General features: G+C 43.8%; 1 long non-coding RNA gene across 1 annotated transcript; it reads right to left on the reverse strand.

The window, feature by feature from the left end:
• Positions 1-2,410: 2,410 nt before the first annotated feature.
• LOC116864052 lies at positions 2,411-3,555 on the reverse strand. Its single transcript, XR_004381927.1, has 2 exons — positions 3,108-3,555; positions 2,411-2,617 (listed from the first exon to the last, which is right to left on the reverse strand). It is a non-coding gene; the product is annotated as an uncharacterized LOC116864052 (long non-coding RNA).
• Positions 3,556-16,396: the final 12,841 nt, after the last annotated feature.

Here is a 16,396-nt window from a genome sequence, read left to right on the forward strand (position 1 = left end):
AAGCAAATCAATGGCAGCACAGATTGATTAATCACCAGAGCCAACTTGAGGTAATCAGTCACAAACGTCATTTACTCAAAGGCACTCAATGGAGAAATGTTTTCTAAAATGTGGTATATGAGATGGTTTTAACTCCTACCCAAAATGCATTATTTTAACTTTAATAGAAATAATTTTTACTTTATTAGAGGGATATTGATTTTCTATTTATGGGAACAGTATACTTGAAGTAAAAATTGAGTTGATTTAAAGAAAATTTTAAATAATAACATAGGTAGTGTACCAATATGGGAAAATCACAAAGATGGTATACTAATAGCTAAGGTTTGGGAACACTGTATTAATGTCACAAAGACCAACCAGATACATAATAACTCAAAAGTGAAGAGAAGATATTTTTATTCCCTTCCTGTGCTACTTTCACCTTTTATTCAGGGTTTACTATATATCAGGCACTGAACCACATATTTTGTATTAGCTCCTTTTAGCTTATAGTGTTTGTCACCTGAGAGTCATCTTCTTCTTCCTTACAGAACTCTGATTTTGTTGGGATGGTAATGAATCCCAGAAAAAAGGACGACATTCCCAGGTTGCTTTGCAACCAGAACCATGTGACTGTTCCGATGGATGAGCTATAAGTGAGAGTGCTGTGTGGAACCTTTAAGACTGGGTGCTTAAGTGGAGCTAACTCATGTGGAAGAAGTGTCATTTGTCCTTCCCTTTTCCTGTTTCCTGCAGCCTGGAATGCCTTTGTGATGGCCGGCCATCCAGTAGCCATCTTGGAACACGAGTCAAGTTTGAGGATGGAAGCAAAATGCTAGAATTGTGGGATGGTGGACCTTAGTGGACTCTGGTAACCATGGAGCTGTACCTTCTCTTGACTGTCTACTTCAGATCTCTTCTACTTGAGAGAGGTAAACTTCTGTCTTTGAATCTTTCACCATTTGGGGGGTTTTGGCCAAAAGAGCCAAATTTAATACTAACTGATCAAAGATGAAATATCAGTTTGGAGTGCTTTTGGGTATCAGTAACAGTAAACAAAAATTATGGAAGCTTAAACATAGGGTTGAAGAATTATGTGGCTGTTGGATGATGCTATTCAGAGCCCAAGTTCTCTCCAGCCTTCTGTCCTTCCACCCTTAGCATGCTGGCCTTTATCCTCATGCCTGACATCTCATGGTTGCAAAATGGCTGCTGTAGCTCCAGACATTATGTCCACACAGCAGGGAAGAGATGGAAGAGTCAAAGTTTGCCCCTCACAAGGTGTTGTCTTTTTATTTGGAAAGGAAATTTCTTCCCAGAAGATTTCCCCTAACATCCCACTGTTATAGAACTGTGCCTTCTAGATCTATGGTGGGGTCCATCCTTCTGAAACCAAGGGATCTCTGTCAGCTACTGAAATAAATTGGATTCTGTTACTAGGGAAGAAGGAAATGGGGAGAGCGTGTGGCTAGGTCATGGACAGCAAGGAATCCAGGGCTGAGAGATGAAGTGACATGCTCCTATTTTAGAGGAGCAGGTAGAAGGTAGGTTTTGAATGAACGTCAAATCCTGAAGCCTGGGATCTTAACCACTTTGGTAAACTGCTCTTGGAAGACCTTACACATCTTAGCTTCCCCTTCCTCAAGTTTCATTTTTACACTCTGTTAGGAATTTTATACAGAAAGTTCTAGCTGAAATGGCCTGTAGAACTAAAGTGACCTAAGAGGTTCCTTCCTAAGGAGCTGCTCTGTCTAAAAGAAATTTTGAAATCATGAAAATGTTCTATACTATGCTATTTAATATGGTAGCCACTAGCCATGGGTCTGGGGATCTGAAATAGGGCATTCATGACTAAAGAACTGAATAATTTTATGCCATTATAATTAATGTAAATTAAAATAGCCACACATGACTAGTGGCTACTATATGGAACAGCACAGTTCCAGAACCTCAAAATACTGGTTCCCAGAATACCTCCAGATGCTAAGAATCAACAAAATTCCACTCCCTGAATAGATCCTTTTGTTTATAGGAATTTAAGGCCCACTGTTGCTTTGCATAAAGTGGTGGTAAAGGCCAGCATAGGTCATTATTTTATGAAAGAAGTTTGGTGTAGACATAGCCATGTTATCAACATTGATATAAAGGATTGGCCTATGAAAACTTTTGATTTATAGAGCTCCAAGTTTACTGACAGCAAGTCAGGCTTGCTTTTCTGAAGTTACAGGAGGCCAGGTCTTTTGACTTAACAGAAGAAGAAAGCTGTAATAAGCAGGGCTGGGCCCCAGTGGCACAGGGTTAGCAGGGAGAAGTAGTGAGCCTCCCATTAGTTCCCATGCAGGACTGGTGGTACTATTTTTAGTTGCAGAAGCCTATAATGACTTTCTTCTGAGTCAGTAATAAGTTCAAATCTTTAGTTTCCAGGACACAGTTTGCTTAAATGCTTTATTATTTAATACTGAATCCAAGGAGATGACAATATGTTAAGATGTGTCCATCTTGCAGCAGCCAAGATGACTCATACCTCTGAAAAGCAGGAAATGTTGTCTTTTGCATCTGTTAATTTGGTTCAGGAGGCAAAACCCTGCTAGCTGGATATTTTCATTTCTTACCGTGAGATTATGGATCTGCAGACCTATATCAGAGAAATAAGACAAATCTGTTTTAATTTATTAGCCTTGCCCATGTTCCAAGCCCATCCCCTTCCAGTGACAACACTAGCAAGAGTCTGATGAGTGCAAAGAGTGCTGGGGGACTAGATCCATCTTGCTGTTCTCTGTTGTGGGGGTGGGGAGAAGCCCGGGAATCTATCTTGGGAATCCTTACTCTCAGATTTTCTGAGAACGCTCTGTAGCCTGACTTCCAAAATTGGCATCGGGAAAACCCCAGACAGCATCTAACTAGCAAAAGTGTATTATTTTGGGTTTTGCTCGCTGTCCCTTAGGTTCATGGCACAGATTTTTTTCACAGCACTTATGTTCGCTCTGCTTTGCTGTACCAGGCTTCCCACCGAGTGGGAAGTGTCCCATCGAGGACATGATTGGCTGAAGGGACTCGGAGCTTCTCGGTGCACCATGATAAGTTGGCACAAGAAATGAGGACCTACAGAATGGAGTGTTACTCACCCCGGGTGTTAGGTTGGCTCGAGTTCTTCCATTCTGAATAGCATCGCAGGTGACCGCTTCGATTGGCCTGTTGGCCCTTTCACCATTCCCTTGAGCTCTGCATCTTTCCTGTGCTGTTCCTCCCACCAGAGTGGGTTCCAAGTGCCATCCTCAAAGCAGCCCTGTCTGCCTCTCAGGAGCCAAGGTGTGAACATCTGGGCCCCTTAATTTCTGCAGGGCCGCCCCATAGAAGTTCTCTGTTAGTCACGAGGCACACGTCTTTTTTGTCTGGCTTTAACTTTCTATTCTTGATCACCATGGTCTTATTTGGAAATCTCAGGATAAATGCGGTAAATCCCATCAGCTTTTCATGTCCCGTAATTGCAGGAACAGCCCCATTTCTGTGTGAACAAATCACTCAGAGCAAAGAAGAATGCACTAGTGCAGATTGAGTTCTCAACAGGAATGGGTGCCAATTTGCAAACGTGGTCATTAGAAAAAAAAACACCTTATTGAGATATGTATGTTGATGTCCGGTATTACCATTTTGGCAAAAACCCTCATGCAATATGCAAGATCTTAGATGACAAGCAGTACAGTATGGGAGTTGTTAGTGATGTCTGTATTTAACAATAATAATGATTATTTAGTAAATCCAAAAACTAAAGTTGAAAAACTTTCTTTACCCTCCACCTTAAAATTAAGAAACAGATGGCCATCTGTAGCCATATATTTCTTGTTGTTGCAAATAAATGCAGCCACAGGAGCTTATTTTATGCTAAAAGCCTCCATCTGCTAGATGTAATCTTTTCGTACCTGTGGAAAAATGAATAAAATAAGAAGGACCCGCTCGCTTCTGACCTTGACTCTCAGACAGATTATGCATCTAAGATTCTTTCCTTTCCTCCTTGACAGGTGTTAACTCTGAAATGATAGCACTGTAGACTTTTGACAGTTTCATCCTTTTACCTAAATGGAAGCAAATTTGGCTTAATAATATTTCTGGTTGGCATATGTTTCGCGGCTACACAGGGAGTGGATTTTCCTTTAATGAGCAATACATTGTGTCCCTCCACAGCATCTTTTCTTCTTGTAAAAATGCTCGGACATGCTTTGCCTCTCTGGTCTCTTTGCCAAGCATAAATGAGAAATCGTTATAAATAAAGTGGTCTTAAAAAATCCTTATCTGTGTATTCACCGGAGGGAAGGGGAAGTAGGAGAAACACAACGCAGCACTGTGAATGTGCCCACTCATTTGTTCTCCTCTTTTCGGCCCCGACTCCAGCCCCAGATGGCTCCCCACCTCTCTTCCTGCCTTCTCTTCACTACCATCACCCCAACACTATTCTGCCAGGATTCTGTTTCCTTCGTAGTGGTTAAATTATATATATTACATGGCATGTGATATAAACAGAATTCATTGTCATTCAGGCATGTTGCTTCTGCTTCTACTTGGCTCTGTGGAAAGTTGGCGCTGGATTGGGACCTCACAGGCTGCGCTCCTCATTTTGTAAGAAAAAAGCCCTGAGGCCAGAAGAGGGGACTGACAGCCTAAAGCCAAGCCAGAACTGGACCCGGGCTCTTGTTTTCTTTGACACACTGCCTACGCAAGGCAACAAGAGGAGTCCTAAGTTTTGCGTGGAAAACTAGGATGCCTGACTCCAAACCAGAGGATGTTTTTTGAAGATTTTATTTATTTATTTGAGAGAGAGTGTGCGAGTGGGGGGGAGGGACTGAGGGAGAGGAAGAAGCAGACTCTCCACTGAGCCGGGAGCCAGGCACGCGACTCGATTCCAGGACCTGAGATCATGACCTGAGCTGAAGGCAGACCTTCAACCAAATGAGCCCCCCAGGCATCCCAGTGGAGGATTTTCCTGAAGTTCCTTGGTGTTGACCTTGGGCAAAGTAGAGTGCATCAAAGTGTTTGTTAAATATGAGGAGAAAACTAGGATTTAAGTTGCACTTCAAGATGGTTTATTGCAGAAGCATGGTGCTGCTCTATTTTTCAACGTAATCACTCCTAACCCCACATATTTATTCTAGACATGGACAAGCTTTCTGTTCTTATGAAGGAAAAACAATATATCAAAAAAATTAGATGGGGGAAAAGAGAAGAGAAATCGTAGAGGCACCACGTGCTTGGAGACGGAAGACTTCCGGCTGTGTCAAAAACCGGCTATGTGGTCCCGAGCAGGTCACTTGCCCTTGCGAGGCCTGAGCAAGGTGTGGCCCTGGCCCAGCTTTAGGATCATCACCTGGGAACTCGTCAGAAACGCAAATTCTCAGACCACACTCACACCTACCAATCGGAAGCTCTGGGGGTGGGGCCCAGAAATCTGTGTTTCAACAAGCCCACCAGGGGTTCTGATCATGCTCCAGAGAGAGAACAGGTGTGTTACAAAAGAACCCCTCTCAGATGCCGGAGTTCAGTCCTGCCAAAGAACCCAAACAGCCAGATCTTTCTATTCTCAGGTGTCACTTTCAAATGGCAAGCCCTGTCATTCCAAGATTCTACCTGGTTTTGTACATCATTCCCTGCATTTCTGTATCCTTTTGATGCTCTCTGCACATAGAAAGCAAGTATCAGTTTACCTTTCAGAATGCAAGGGTCCCTTCCAGCACTGGTCCCAGGCCGGAGCTCTGGCTTTCCATCTAGAGAGGCACCTGCTGTGGTCATGAGCATTCAGCACGTGAATATTCTTTTTGGAAAATGAATGTTCCTTTTGGCTGTCAAGTCCTTTTTTAGTCCTTTTTCTGGTCTCCTTGGGATGGAGGCAGTATTGCCTGATAGGGAAGCAGCGGCTTTCCACTGGAGCTCCACCACTTCCAACCTTGGGTAAGTAACTTTTTGTCTCAGTCTCTGTTTCTCTTTCTGCAAATGGGGAAACACATAGTATCTACTTTGTAACATTCTTGTGCAGAGTCCAGAGGTAAAGTTCCCTTAAATAGGCTGGGCAGAATGGTTTGCATGTATCTAACACTGAGTAAATGGTAAGCTTCTGTAAGTCCTCTTGTCAATATTTTGCAGTTCTCAAAAGAAAGTTGTGGGTTTTTTTCTTTTGTAATAGACAATGTGTGAATGGCATGTAAATGTCAGGGAGAATGTAAAGTATTTGGCAAATTCTTATATCTCAGAAGTATCTTCTATATGCAACAATAGTCCTATGGTTAATGATCTCAAAGAGCATAAGGGGTCAGATAGGACTATTTCTTTTTTTTTTAAAATTTTTTATTTGACAGACAGAGATCACAAGTAGGCAGAGAGGCAGGCAGAGAGAGAGGAGGAAGCAGGCTCCCTGCTGAGCAGAGAGCCCGATATGGGGCTTGATCCCAGGACCCTGGGACCATGACCTGAACCAAAGGCAGAGGCTTTAACCCACTGAGCCACCCAGGTGCCCCCAGATAGGACTATTTCAAAAAGAGAGGGAGAACAGATTAGTGCAGCTAATCCATCGTGGAGTGTCCTGTCTCTAAATCTATTTCTCACCTTCTCACTGGGCTAAATCTTCACCCAGTTGTTTTGGATCACTTCCAACCTTCACTGAGCTCTAATAGGCGTCTCAGTTTAGGTGGTTTTCCTGTTTTGTGCTTGAGCCACCCCCATAATTTCCCTTTTGGGTAGCCCTTGTTACTCTTGAAATAATTTACTCATTGTCTTTATCTGGCTGTAAACTCCAAGAGGGCCAGGACCGTGGTTGTTAATGCTGTGTCCTCATGGCTTAGCCTAGTGTTGGTTCAAGTACAATAGCTCAGATTCCCTGCTCCCACCCCATGCTCAACCAGGTGCCTTGGCATACATGTATCCTGACGAGTTACAGGTGTGTTAAGTTACTGATTCCTCAGCCCTTGGTTGGGGGGGAGGGGGATTCAGGCAGGGATAGGGATTTGCCAGAGTCCCAGGACCAGTCTCCTCCCACCTACAGTAGCTTCATCTGTTTACTCTAGTATGAAATAAAATCATTTAGGTGTGCTACGATGTTAAAAAGGGTGGGAAGTACTGCCCTATATGTTGCAGGGATAGAAGAATAACTATGTAGATGGATGTTCCAAGCCACGAGAAGTTAGGCTTATCTGTTGACCAATGAGATCGAATGAAAGGAGTATGTGGGACCTACCACAGAACAGACACAAGGGCCACCAAAACTGTTCAAAGTTGCATCGATAACTTGATAGGCGAAAGAGACAACCACTTAGGAGAGATCATTTGGTTTCCCCCAAACAGAAAAGAACCAACTGGACCCTGAGAAAGAAGCTTTTTCCGGGTAAGATCCGAGTCTGCTATCCATCTCTGATTGTATCAAGAGTGAACTTCACGTAGTCTCTTGAGACAGGCTGTTAGGCAGCTTTATGTCATGGACATGAAGAATGTAGTCCTCGGGTCCGGGGGCGCCTGGGTGGCTCAGTGGGTTAAAGCCTCTGACTTTGGCTCAGGTCATGATCCCAGGGTCCTGGGATCGAGCCCCGCATCGGGCTCTCTGCTCAGCAGGGAGTCTGCTTTCTCCTCTCTCTCTGCCTGCCTCTCTGCCTACTTGTGATCTCTGTCTGTCAAATAAATAAATAAAATCTAAAAAAAAAAAAAAAAAAAGTCCTCGGGTCCGGAAGGGCTGAAAGACTCCAGGTCATTAGCAGGCAGCGTGACACCTGCCTGTTGCAGGGCTAGGCAGAGTTTTCCTATTACCTGTCACTGTGCAAAGTCCCTTATCAAATTCATGCCAGCAAAACGGCTGAGGAGCGTTGGTTGAGGGGAGGTGATTCTCATTTATTATGGCCAGTGTAAACAATAACAGGACATTGTTGCTCCACTTGTTGCTTTAGGAGTCCAAGTCAGGAAAAGGAATTGTGGAGTAATAAGTCGTATTTCAGAGATTTAATATTCAAATAGAATTGGAGTGAAACAGGAAAACGGATTTCTAGTACCTCCTTCCCTACCATTCTCTACTTGTCTGACCCTATTTCTTCAACGCAAAACAGCCTTGAAGGGCCATATAGGAGCTAAATGGCTTTCCTCTTGTTTCTGAGTGTCTTCAGATGTCTCTTTTAGATTCTGGAGGCTTGGGGGTAGCATACTTGATAAGATATGTTAGACTTGGCTATTTAGGGTTTTAAATATTTGTGTTTCGGTGTCTGTTTGGTATTGGTAGAAATCAGAGTTTGGCTAAAGCCATTTGGTGGGGGCTCCTGGGTGGCTCAGTGGGTTAAGCCTCTGCTTTCCACCCAGGTCATGATCTCAGGATCCTGGGATGGAGCCCCGCATCGGGCTCTCTGTTCAGCAGGGAGCCTGCTTCCCCCTCTCTCTCTGCCTGCCTCTCTGCCTACTTGTGGTCTCTCTCTCTCTGTCCAATAAAAGTAAATAAAATCTTTAAAAAAAAAAGCCTATTTGGTGGTGATGTAAATCATAAAGTAACACGTGATGAGCAAGACCCTGAACATATTCCATAGGAGAAAATGTCTTCCCCTTCCTTGGGTGGGTTTTGTGGTGATTGGTGGGGGTGGCAGCCATGAGGTTTGGAGGCAATCAGGAGACACCGTATCTTGTTGGGACGTGGAAAAATGTGTGAGATTATTCCTCTAGTGATTTGGCTACCATGTACCCCATTAAAATTCCTAGAGTTTTTTTTTTTTTTTCTCAATGTCTGATCAGTCCCAATATCTAATGTGGTTTGGCTACCATGTACCCCATTAAAATGCCTAGAGTTTTTTTTTTTTTCTCAATGTCTGATCAGTCCCAATATCTAATGGGGTTCCCCAACTTCTACTGTCCCCCAGGTGATATCTGCTGATCCTGGCCTGTCTTCAGTAAAGATCTTGTTAGGTTGATTCAGCTAGATGCTCCAACCCTTGACATTTTCTCTTGGTATTTTTCCATCCACTGACCCCTACCCTGCTCCTTGGCTAGAAATTTCTACTTGTCTATGCTTTATTCAGAAATGACCCCAGTCCTATATTGAGGTCTCTGAATAAGATGTTTTTACTACTCTAACCACTGTTGAGTTCTCTTTTTTCATTGGTATAGATTGTGGAAGTGGCAGGTATAGAGGGACCCTGGTGACTAGATAGGGGGACATGGGCTCTAAGTTCTTATTTCTCCTTTAATATCTTTTGTGTGTCATCATCTTGCTTCTATTCCAGATAAGGTTCTTCCCCATGCAGGGGACAGTGTGCCTTCAGATATCTCTAGGTTTTTATTTTCCTAACTTGCAGTGGGGTGTGGGGGTGGGTGTTGGGGGAACTTTCCTACCACCTCTAGCCAGAAAGACTGGTGGAAGGACTAATTGGCTCAGCTGAAACCATCTACCCATCCTCATACCACAAGAGGTTGTACTTGGGTCATGGCTATACCAATGTCAGAAGGTGGGGAGGAGGGGGGGACTCATGCTGGGCCAAGACCCCTAGCCACTCTCCACCTATTTCTTCCACTTCTCTGCATCCCTTTTATTTTGGTTCTCTGATACAGACACAGCCCATGCCCCCGCAGGCACCCCATCAGAACTGGGGACACAGTAGGATCTAAACCAGTATGGTCCCTGCCTCCATGGAACTTCCACTCTAGTATAGTAGTGAACTTCTAGAGTGAAGAGATAAAACATAAGGGTGATTCCAATCTTGGCTCTCTTGCAATAGTAGCAACTGAGGAGATGGTATAGTAAAGCAAGGAAGAGGGTCACCCGGAAATGAAAGCGGAAAAAATGACCTCAGAGGAGGTGCAAGTGTGCACCAGGCATCCAAACCCTGAGATACTTAGAATAATGCTGACTTCCCCACTTCATCACAAATGAGGAATCTGTTCTACCAAGGAAAGCACTGGTCTAGGTAGGTCTGACTTAGCTCATCAGATTGCTTTGCTGAATTTGATCAGACATCCAGGGCTCAAATTCCTTCCTTCTGTATTAAAAGAGATGAGTTTACTTCCATTGTTCCAGCGAGAGAGTCTAATCATAGCCAATACTAGTCAACGTTACTGAGCTCTGACTGTTGTAGCTACTTAAATGTTCCTTTAATCTTCTCAACACCCTCACAAGGTGGGTATTGTTTGTTATCATCCTTACATAGACAAGGAGACTGGCACACAGAGGCCTAGGGACCATAGCATTTATTGAATGCACATGACACGTGGGGTTCATTGCTAAGTGGTTCTTATAATGTTACTTCACTGAATCCTCTTAGTAAGAGGAGGATACTAATTTTATACCAAGCTTAAAGAGGCACTGAGCCTTGGACAAGTTAAAACTTGTCCAACTCTATAATGAGAACTCTGTAATGAGTACGTATCAGTCTGGTCTTGGACCCAGGACATCTGACTTGATTTTGTTCTCTTAATCACTGAGCTCAGCTCAGATTTCCAGATTAGCTTGCTGACAGAGGTCTTTGTACACTACGTCCATTGTCCTTAATGTTCTCTCGAAGGAGGAAACGACTGGGTGGTTCATTCAGTTGAGCATCTGAGTCTTGGTTTTGGCTCAGGTTGTGATCTCAGCCGACTGTGGTGCGTGCTCAAGATTCTCTCTCTTTCTCCCTCTGCCCCACCCACTTGTGCTCACTCTCTCTCTCTCTAAAATCATTAAATAAGTCTTAAAAAAAAAACAACTTAAAAATTCTCATGGAAGGAGAATGTTTTGTCCATCATCATCTTACTGGAGGCAAAGAGTGCTTTGTAGGCCTTTCCTCTCTTCTTATTATTCTTGTTCTACAAATTGAAGTTACCCTGAGCTGTCCACATAGAAGTGACTGCAAATACAGCACTTTAAACAATTGGTTTTATATTCAATATTAAAAAAAAAACAACAAAAACAAGTGGTCCATGGCCTATGTACCAGGAACTGTTCTAGGCAATGAGCATTCCAAGCAGGTTCCCTCTAATTTCACTCTGGTGGTTTTCTTCACAGGTTTTCCTTCACCCTGTAATTTTCCCTCCGCTTGTTTATCAGTCCTCCGATTGGAACATAAGCCCCAGGAGATAGAGCCATTCTCTGTCGTGATAACTTCTGTGTTCCCAGAATTTAGGTCAATGCTAGATGTGCTGTAGGTGCTTATTGAATACCTTTTGAATGAATAAATGAACAAGTGATTCAAAGACCAAATAAGCTTGTCATGAGTGTACTGGGTGGTAAGTTGGTTTCTCGTGTGTGTGTGTGTGTGTGTGTGTGTGTGTGTGTGTGTGTATACGTATAAATTTGATAATTTTTTTTAAGAAAAAAATTTTTTGAGAGAGAGAGAGAGAAAGGAGCATATGGTTGGGGTGGGGGTGGATCAGGGAGAGAGAGAGAGAGAGAATCCCAAGCAGGCTCCATACCCAGCATGGAGCCCAATGTGGGTCTTGACATGGGGCTCGATCTCAGTATCCTGTGGTCAGGACCTAAGCTGAAATCAAGAGTTGGACTCTTAACTGACTGAGTCACCCAGATGGCCCAATTTAATTTATTTTTTTTAAAGATTTAATTTATTTATTTGACAGAGAGAGAGATCACAAGTAGGCAGAGAGGCAGGCAGAGAAAGAGGGGGAAGCAGAGAGCCCGAGCAGAGAGCCCAACGTGGGGCTTGATCCCAGGACCCTGAGATCATGACCTGAGCCGAAGGCAGAGTCTTAACCCACTGATCCACCCAAGTGCCCCTTAATTTTTTTTTTTTTTTAACCACCACTTTCTCCATTACCCTTTGTGAATTGCATCCACCCCTGACTTCTGACCATGAAGTAACTGAGCTCAGACCAGAAGATGAACATTTAGCCTGGGATTTTGGAAACTGATGCCATGGCAGCATAGGGAGCCAGCATTAATCAGAAGTTATGTCTACGAAGTCACTGAACAAGGGGCCTCTGTATAGTTTCCTGTTAGCCAGGGCTCCAAAATCCCTCCAGTGCTGGAAAAACATGATTCCTTTATTTGGGTATAATTGACCATCAGGTGTCAGGCACAGATCACTGTTCAGAGAAGCAGTGGCCTGACTCTGGTCATGTTAAATGGGGAGTTAGAAGAATTTTAAAAGAATTTAGAAAATCCCCTCCAAACAGCCTGGACTCCAAGCCTGTTTATTGTCTTGCTGAAGCCTGGCAAAGGGTTCTCCTGCTTTGGGGCAAAAAGCTCAGAGGCTGCCATAGACTTGGGAGTAAGGGGGAAAATATCAAAATGTCTTGGTTAAATAGTTAAAAATTATCATTGAGTACTGTTGAGGACACGTTCTTTATCACAGGCAAAAAAGTCCTGTTCAAGTTGGTAAGTTGTTGTTCACCTGGGAAGAACGCAGAATGTGTGGGAATCCCAGAGAGGAGGTCGGCAACACTCCCCATGAGGGGCCAGGTAGTGATTATTTGAGGTTTTGTGGCTCATGCGGTCACACTATTCAGTTCTGCTGTTGCAGTGTAAAAGCAGCCGAAGATAGCTGGGAAAGGAAGCAGCATGGCTGTGTTCCAATAAAACTTTATTGCAAAAACAGGTGTCAACCTCTGCCCTAGATGTTGTTTGGCATTTAACTTAAAATTCTAGAACCTGGAAACCTAACCCCCCGCCCCATTACCATACACACATTGGAAATAGACTATTTTGAAGTGGTAAATATACCTCGTTGGAAGCCCCAGTTTGGGTTTTATAGATCTTTGCACACTCGAGCTACTTGAATCAGTGTTGCGTGAGAATGTCTGAAGAATTAGGTATAGCTTAAACTTCAAGAACTTAAAAAAAAAAAACAACCCACACAAAAAAACCCAACCTTCAATCCTATCCTACCCCCTCTCAGAAGCCAACTTAGAGTTCTCACTATTGAAAGATGCAGACCTCAGCTACAAAGACCCAAGATCAAAACTTGGAAGTAAATTCCCCTCAGAAAGGGCTCAAAGCTGCATTAAAAATTATGGAGCTTTGTCCACATCACCCTCCCAGAAGAGCTCACTGGCCCAATGCCACCTTACCCCAGAGGCCAGCCTGGCCTTGGGCCATCCATCTCAGCTTGCTAAAGCCAGGCTCCACCAATCTCATGGCTTCTCATTGACTTTCTGTCAGGGCGAGGTAACCAAAGCTCTTCTTTAAGCTGAGAGATGTGACATGCAGCTCATTTCTGCCCATCTTCTAGAATGGGACCTGCCCAGTCAAGAGTGCCCAAGAGGGCATGTGCCTGGAGAGGATAAGCCTATGTGGCATACCTTCTGTGCTCCAGGAACTATGCTAGGCTCTCAGGAACACCAGGTGGATCAGAGACATTTGGAATCGTCCAGCCTTGAGGGGTGCATGGAATTCTATACCATAAATCCTGGAGAAGAGTGGGTGGTACATCTGCCCTTGTGTTGGTTGATCGTAGGAAGCCTTGGCGCTAGCTCCATGTCCATTGGCCCGTGCTACATTAGCTACAGCCCAAAAGGACTTAAACAAAGAGTAGGTTTAATTGAATAAAATATGTCATTGGCTTCTTCCCTGCTGCTTCCCTTGCTTTTCCTCAGTGACTTCCATGGGTCCCATTTTGTTCATTATAGCTGGTTAGAGGCTCCCTTCTCAGGAGGAGATATGAGTCAGTACTCATAAAAGCATGGCTCCTCCATTCTTATTCCTGGAGAGACCCCATTCTCTCCTTGCTTGAACATACTTTATAGTCTGACATCAGTCAGGGGTGGCAGTGGGCTACTTTGTTTGAGCAAGTGACCATTTCAGTGCCAACTTCCACTTCCTCAGCCTTGAGGTGAAGTTTTCAAGTAGGTCTTTTTACCTTATAGGTTATTTTATTGCCTCATCTAATCTTTATAAAACAAAGCCACACATTGTCTGTTTAAATGGATGCATTGATCAAGTTCCATTTGAACATGCACCATGGCTCATCGTGTTGGGGATCCTGACAAGGCGGTATATCTGCTCTAGACGGCATTGCATCTGCTGTTACGGTCTTCCCAGATTGTCCCAATCCCTACAATACTTCGATGAGGACATTTATATATACCCACACACTAGGCTAATCTTTGCCTTCAGTCTGAAATGGCTCCTAAGGGCCAAACAGTGACAGACAAGTGTCCTTCTCCAATGACTCTGGTCACCCGAGCACGCGAAGCCCCCATGTAGTGGTGCTCCTGGCGCTCTGTGTTCCCCCAGTGCCTGTATGTGTCCTGTTTGCTATCAGTCCTTGTTCACCTCTGTTTCCTCCTTGTACTGTGAACTCTGTGAGGGCAGGGGCGTGTCTCCTTTGTTCACTTACTAGGTATGTTTCTGGGTAGCTCAGCACTAAACCTCAAGTTAGCAGTTCATCCATAAGCTCAATGTTCAGCCTGTGCTGACCCTGGAATTCATGGTGTAGGTACTGGCTTTCCTTAGTTCTGGCTCTGGGCTCAAAAAGCAAAACCTACAAACACTAGTAATTGTTCATCTGTTGAACACTGAGCTAGGTGCTAGGGATTCAACAGTGATGAGATGAAATCCCCGTTGCCACAGCTGAGTGCCACACTACCCTATCTTGGTAAGGCAAAATCCCATATTACTTAAGGATGGGGGTTGTGTTGTCATCCTGAGATCAAATCCCTGCTATACAAATGACTAGCTCTTTGACCTTGGGCAGGCCCCCCAATCCATCTGTGGCTCACTTTTCTAATCTATACAAATGTGATAATGACAGTAACTCTCTCTTAGGGCTGTGGTTAGGGTCATATGGAGAAATATGCATGAATTGCTAACACAATGCTTTCCCAAAAGTAAGTGCATTTAAGATGTTTAAGAGATTATTCAGACTTGCAAAAAGATAACTGCTTGTTCCTTCAACATTCTGTTGGAGAACAGTTGAACTAGCTCACCCAAGGATTGTGTATTTCTAGGGTATGTACCTTTGTTTATTACTGGCCAGATCCTGTGCTATTATGTAGTAATATGTAGATCAAGGTTCAAATAATTCCTGTCCACTCATGGTGAGGACCTCAAAGGTTACAGGTTTATTGCTCCATAGGATTCCAACCTAGGAAATGTAAAAAAACTTAGTTGGGCATGTTTCTTTTCTGTATGAATCTCTTTTTTCCTCAAATGCTCTTTGAACCATCCAGCTGCTTTCCTCATTAACGAGTTAAGTTGTTTGCATATATGTTCATTCTATATTTATATCGGGAGGTAAGATTTTTAACTTCTTGAAATTATACTTTGAGAAATGTCATCTATTATGTGGGGAGGTTCTGATCACTTTTTTCAAAGGCAGATGATTTAGTGGAAAGAGCATTGAGCTAATTGTCCGGAAGACCTAGGTGTAAAGATGAGCTTAACTTTTTAGTTTTCCTGGTCGAGTAATTCACCCTCAGTTTCTGTATCCATAAATTGGGAAATAGACATCCTAGGTTCCTGGGCAATTGTGTAAGCTTCCAGTGTACCCTGCTGGAGCTGTCTTGGACTGTGGCTGGGCAAAACAATATAGTTACTCAGACAAATCCCTCTTCTCCCCTGGGGCTGAACATGTGGCCTCAAGGAGGGTCTGCTGTCACGTTACCTTCCACGCAATGCATTGCCTCATTCTCTATGCCTCTTGTCTCTACTCCAAAGGGAAATCATAAAACCAACACGAGCTGCGTTCATACCACAAAGCTCGTGTACAAAGGATTTTCTGTATTATTACAGGTAATAAAAGTGCTACCACATCATGACACTCGGTGATCAGGCTTTACTCACTTTCCATGTCTCATCTCATTTCATAGTTACCAGACTACATGAGATCAGCATTCACCTATCCATTTTACAGAAGAAGAAACCGAGACTTAGCACCAAACTGACCTGCCTGTTCACACTCAGCTAAGCAATCAGCTACAACCTGGCTTCCAACTCTTGCTGCATCCAGAGTATTTTCTCTCGTTCGTGGAACGCTCCGTCTGCACGAGGTACCACGGGGAGCATGTGGATGGGGCAAGGTGAGTAGGGGAAGACCTTCTCTGGAAGGACCCCCTGCCCTTTTGGATGTGGAAGATGAAGACGGAAACCATCACCTTTTCATCGGCTGCCCTGTGCAAGGCAGGCAGCGACATGATCTCATTTACTCCTCACCGCAAACTAGCAAGGTAGGTGACGACATTTCTGTTGTGTGGATGACACAACTGGTTCCAGGAGACGAAGTAACTTGCCGCAGGTAAGCCAGCTGTCATGAGTCCAACTTCTGCTTGTGCATTCTATCCTTTAGAGCCCTGGCTCCCTAGACCGGAATTAGATGTGAAAGGATACATAAAACAGCAAAGGGTAGCAACGTTCAGTGCTGTATGAAAGGTTACAAGCACCCAGAATGCTTGACGAGCACTGCCTGCATTGCTGGGAAACTGGGCAGTCGATTTAGTAAATGTTTAAAAAGTATCTTCTGTTTGCCACATCCTGAGTGAG

This window comes from Lontra canadensis, unplaced genomic scaffold (assembly GCF_010015895.1).
Source record: "Lontra canadensis isolate GAN:19392208 unplaced genomic scaffold, GSC_riverotter_1.0 scaffold5, whole genome shotgun sequence".
In the NCBI taxonomy this organism is placed as follows: domain Eukaryota; kingdom Metazoa; phylum Chordata; class Mammalia; order Carnivora; family Mustelidae; genus Lontra; species Lontra canadensis.